Raw genomic sequence first — 6,302 nt, forward strand, 5'->3', positions numbered from 1 at the left:
GATGTTACGAACTCTGTTTGTGCTAACGACGCGCTGTTACGTTTTTGCAGATGAGATGAGTAACCATGAAGTGTAATGGCCGTCTCTCCAACCCCAAGTAGCACATGTTGCGTACTTCATCACCGGATCTATCAACCCCAGGAAGATCTGTTGTGACTCCCACATAGTGCTTCTCCTAATGTAAGTCCCTTGTTTTAGCGCCATGTTCTGGGTTCAGATGCTTGTTTGTCTGAAGCTCTTTTAGTTCATTCCTAACTATGACCGTAACACCTTGCTATTTTCTAGTTCATTGCTAACTTTAAGCGATTGAACATTTTGGTTTGCATTCCCTGCTCTGTAGATGTAGCCATCATAACTTCTATCTTGCTCAGTCGTTGTTACAAAAACTATAGGTATTATAGTAACATCCTGCTATTATTTAGTTCATGGCCAATTTTAAGGAATTGCACATGTTGGTTCGCATTCCCTGCTCTATAGCTTTTGGCATCGTAACTTCTATATTTGGTTTACATTGCCTGCTTTGTAGATCTAGCCATCATAACTTTATCTTGCTCAGTCGTTGTTACAAAAATTATGGCCTGCTACTCTGTTGTTTGCGCCAATTTTTTACTCCATGAACATGTTGGCTTGCATTCCCTGTACTACAGGTGATGCCATTGTTTTGTATCTAGTTCATTGTAAGCTAACAAAGTAAGGACTTAGTTTGGCATGCTATCACTCGCTATCTAGCCTCGTAGTACAAATAAACTTGTCATACTACTAGATAATAATTTTGCGTGCCATCTTGTTCTTCAAAAGCTGCATTATTGACTTGTTTCTCTGACTTGGCATGACGCTCACATATGGAATGCTGAACATATTGGTTTGCATTCCCTCGGGTAGGCCAGTGAAGTCCGGCGGGGATGTTCCGGTGCGGTGGTCGTGGAGGTGGGAGAGAGAGGGACTTGGGAAGTTCCGGTGGGTGGTCTGAGGGAAATGATTTTTTTTGGGGAGGGTTTCCGAGCTAGGGAGGTGGTGATCGAAAAAATGACGGGCAGACCCCCCCACCAACCGACTTTGATGTCATCTCCACAGGGGTAGAATGGGAATTTGGAAGCGTGTGAAATTTTTGTATTTTGTGGGCGGGAAGTTTTTCCGCTATGAGATTTTGAATTTGGCTACCGTCCAACTATAATGATAAAAAAATGTGAGACCGTACTAGTACCTCTGTTCAAGGCCGAGTGCAAAATCAAATCATCATCACCTTGAATATCGGTCACTACCATGATCATGATCTATCTCTGAAATTAGTTTATCCGCTAGATCTTGCAAAATATAATGATAAAAAGAATTGTGAGACCGTACTAGTACTTCTCTTCTAGGCCGAGTGCAACATCAAATCATCATCACGTTGAAAATTTGTTACTACCATGATCATGATCTATCTCTGAAATTGTTGCATCTGTTGCAAAGTATAATGCTAAAATTTTGAGTGACCGTACTAGTACTTCTGTTCAAGCCCGAGTGCAACATCAAATCATCATCACGTTGAAAATTTGTTACCATGATCATGATCTATCTCTGAATTTGGCGCATCCGATAAATGTTGCAAAGTATAATGATAAAGAATTTGTGAGACAGTACTAGTACTTATGTTCAAGCCCGAGTGCAACATCAAATTATCATCACGTTGAAATTTTGTTACCATGATCATGATCTATCTCTGAATTTGGCGCATCCGCTAAATCTTGCAAAGTATAATGATAAAGAAATTGTGAGACAGTAGTATTACTTCTGTTCAAGCCCGAGTGCAACATCAAATCATCATCACGTTGAAAAATTGTTACCATGATCATGATCTATCTCTGAATTTGGCGCATCCGCTAAATCTCGCAAAGTATAATGATAAAAAAAATTGTGAGAATGTACTAGTACTTATGTTCAAGGCCGAGTGCAGGATCAAATCATCATAACATTGAAATTTGTTACAACAATCATGACATATCTCTAAAATTGGCGCATCCGCTAAATTTTGCACGTGGCGCATCTCGGTGCGGAGTAACATGTCGGTGATGTCAAGGTTGAGGTGTCGGTAGCATCATCGGGCTCTCTTTTCTTGGTAGATCTTCTACATAGCGCGGTGCACCGCCTGCCGAGAAGAAGTCACATGTGAGACCGAGGTGGAGACGTTGCCGTCATCCTCGAGGCGCGGCCTCCCTTCTACGAGCCAGCGTCGACTCAAGGTATGAATCCATGCGTTCTCGCGCCCTTCTAACGATGAAGTGGGGTGCCTTAGATTTATTGTTCTTCTCGCACAATTATTTCGAGCTGAACATGTGTGCTCTTTCTCTGAATATATTTCTTGAAAAGCTAACCAAGTTACTTAAATTCACTTTGTTCTTAATCTTGCGTGCTAATTTTGTTATTTTTGCTGATGGTGGTGCGCGCAATGAGATTTATTTGTGGGTGTGTTGAGCGGTTAGGCCTAAGTCGAAATCCTCAGCTAAACGAGGCATCAGCTTAACACATAAAAAAGGTGTTCAATCTCGCCCACAATGTCCTCTTCTTTCCTCTTCCTTTATTGGAACTTGTTTTGCAGACAAGGAAAGTGGCACGTGTAATGTGAGTAAAACCCTCTTAGCCAAAATCAGCTATGAGCAAGATTTTATGTATTGTAGATGCCCCGATTGACTCTCATCCCCAATGTAGTCTCTTTTTTTATGTCGTTATAGACTTCTTTACTGGATGTATACTATCGTACATGGCATGCATTTGCCTAATGAGCAGCATTGTATTGCTATTCTAGCCAACCTGATCGATCTGTCAAGCTTAATGCACGAGATGCCATGTTTAATTTACTCCCTCGCTCTGAAATTTAAACAGGACCAGGAGCATGAGGGCCACATTAACTCACGATCCTAAAAAATTGTTGGTCTATCCCGAGAAACGAGGAGGTTTAAGGAAACGAGGAGTCCAGCGCATGCGGAAGGTGCTTTAATCGTGCGAGCATTGATACGTCCAAAACGTATCTACTTTCCCGAACACTTTTGCTATTGTTTTGCCTCTAATTTGTGTATTTTGGATGCAACTAACACGGACTAACGCTGTTTTCAGCAGAACCGTTACGGTGTCTCGTTTTTGTGCAGAAATCCAACTTTCGGGAAAATCCTCGGAATTTATGCAGAAAGCCCTATTTTCCCAGAATACTGACGGAGCCAGAAGGACAAGTAAGGTGGAGACCCGAGGGCCCCACACCATAAGGCGGCGCGGCCTAGGGGGGGGCCGCACGGCCCTTTGGTGTGGCCCCCTCGGCCGGCCTCCGACGCCCTCCTTCGGACTACTTATTGGCCTCGACCTAAAAACGCACGGGGAGAAGTCGAAGTCGCCAGAAAGCCTCCAGAACGCCGCCACATCGCGAAACTCCGTCGCGGGAGCCAGAAGTCTCCGTTCTGGCACTCCGCCGGGACGGGGAATTGGAGGAGATCATCGCCATCATCACCACCGACGCCTCTCCATCAACCTGCCATGCTTCCCCCATCCATGTGTGAGTAATTCCCCCGCTGTAGGCCGAAGGGGATGGTAGGGATTGGATGAGATTGGTCATGTAATAGCATAAGATTGTTAGGGCATAGTGCCTAGTGTCCGTAATTGGTACTTAGATGATATTGTTGCAACTTGTTATGCTTAATGCTTGTCACTAGGGCCCGAGTGCCATGATCTCAGATCTGAACATGTTATTGTTTCATCATGATATTCATTGTTTATTGATCTTACCTGCAAGTTGTATACACATGTTGCTGTCCGGAACCAATGGCCCCGAAGTGACAGAAATCGGGACAACCGGAGGGAATGGTAGTGATGTGAGGATCACATGTGTTCACGGAGTGTTAATGCTTTGCTCCGGTACTCTATTAAAAGGAGTACCTTAATATCCGAGTAGTTTCCCTTGAGGCCCGGCTGCCACCGGCTGGTAGGACAAAAGATGTTGTGCAAGTTTCTCATTGCGAGCACGTACGACTATAATTGGAACACATGCCTATTGATTGCTTTGTACTTGGACACCGTTTTATTATTATCTGCAAATGCCCTGCTATGATTGTTACATGAGTTTCTCTCATCCATGCAACGCCCGTTCATCCGTCCCCGTGCCTACGATATTTTAATCCTGCTCGTTTACTAAAATCACTACCGCTGTCTCTCGTTACTCTGCTCTCGTTATTTCACTACCGCTACTGCTATAAAGCTGTTACTACTCGATAAACTCTTGCGAGCAAGTCCGTTTCCGAGTGCAGCTGAATTGACAACTCCGCCGTTAAGGCTTCCAAGTGTTCTTTGTCTCCCCTTGTGTTGAATCAATAAATTGGGTTATACTACCCTCGAAGACTCATTGCGATCCCCTATACTTGTGGGTCATCAAGACTATTTTCCGGCGCCGTTGCCGGGGAGCATAGCTTTATTTGGAAGTTCACTTGGATTGATATTGTTCGCTGCAAATTCTCCATCATGGGTAAACCTCGCGATACTAAGGTCGCCATATTACCATCCACTACAAGAAAAGGTACAATTCGAGTACCTCTGTTGCTCTTGATTCACCATCCGTGATTGATAAACTTGTTTCACCGCCACATGCTTCACATGCGGGTACTTCTGCTGAATCTGAAAACTCTCATAATATTGATAATATTTCTGCTCTGCTTGATGATAGTGGTTCATTGGGATCTTTTCTAGATGCTACAATTGCTAGGTCTAGACAAATTGAAAATACTGAAACTCCTAATGAAAATGCTACTACACCTGTTAATTCACCTGAACTTGATTATTCTAGTGATGATCCTGATGAAGATTATGTGGAGCTTAATGATGATTTTATTGAAAAATGCAATGCTACTACTGATGCAAGAAAAATTAAAAAGTTGCTTGCAGTAACATGCTCGTTAGATATAAAGCTGTCTCCTGATCCTAAGTTTGCCACATCTCCTATAAACATTAAGGATAAAGATTATGATTTTTCTCTTGATTTATCTCATATAGCTATTGTTGAGAAAACACCCTTTTGTGGTACTCGAAAAAGAAAGTGATGTTGAACACATGATTGAGCTATCTACTCGAGTAGCTTGTTTTCCGATGATGTTAAGAAGCGTACTTACTTTGTTGCTAAAATCTTTCCATTCTCATTAAAGGATGACGCTAAAACTTGGTATAATAGTTTGCCACCTAATTCTATTAAAAGTCCAAAAGAATTGCTTGATGTTTTCTTCCGTAAATACTTTCCTGCTAGTGCTCAACATATTGCTTTGCAGAGAATCTATAATTTTGACCAGGGAGATGGAGAGAAATTGCCTGACGCTTGGGCGAGATTTTGCTCTCTTATTAGAGCTCGGCCTGATCATGATTTGGAAAAGCATGATTTACTTGATATATTTTATAGTGGACTAACCATTGAGTCTAGGGCATACCTGGATAGTTGTGCTGGTTGTGTTTTCGGGAAAAGAACTCCAGACGACGCTGAAGAATTATTGGCTAAAATAGGCCGGAATCATGATGATTGGTCTACACCTGAACCAACCCCGACACCGATACTGAAGAAGAGGGGTATGATTAAATTAAATGATGAAGATATGAGGGAAGCCAAGAAGTCTCTCAAGGAGAAAGGTATTAAATCTGAAGATGTGAAGAATCTTCCTCCCATAGAAGATATATGTGAGATAATTCCCCCTTCATCCATGATTGAGGTAAACTCTCTTCAACGCTTTACTAGGGAAGATATTCCGTATTCGAAACCTCCTGCACAATGCTTAGATGAGTTTGATAATTATATTGTTAAGCAAGAAAATTTTAATATGAGAGTAGAGAATCATTTAATGGAAAATTCTCGAGCTATTAGTGAATTGCATGATATTGTAGAGAGAACCTCCAATGATGTTAAGATGCTTGTTAAACATTTTCATATGGTTCAAACTCAAATTGATCAACTCACTAAAGTGCAAAATGACTTGTTGGGAAATAATTCTAAAGAAAAACATGCTTATGAAGTAACAACTAGAGGTGGTGTTTCTACTCAGGATCCTTTATATCCCGAGGGACATCCCAAAAGAGTTGAACAAGATTCTCAACGAACTAAAACTAGTGCTCCATCTAAGAAAAAGAAAAAGAAACATAAGAATGTTGTAGAATCCTCTGGAACCTGTTAATGATCCTAATAGTATTTCTATTTCGATGTCTGAAACTGAAAGTGGTAATGAACATGATAAAGATAATGATAAGAATGATGCTTCTGATAAAGAAGATGTTGAAGAAGAACCTGAAAAGCATGCTAAAAATAA

Source organism: Lolium rigidum, chromosome 2 (assembly GCF_022539505.1).
Source record: "Lolium rigidum isolate FL_2022 chromosome 2, APGP_CSIRO_Lrig_0.1, whole genome shotgun sequence".
NCBI classification, from domain to species: Eukaryota; Viridiplantae; Streptophyta; class Magnoliopsida; order Poales; family Poaceae; genus Lolium; species Lolium rigidum.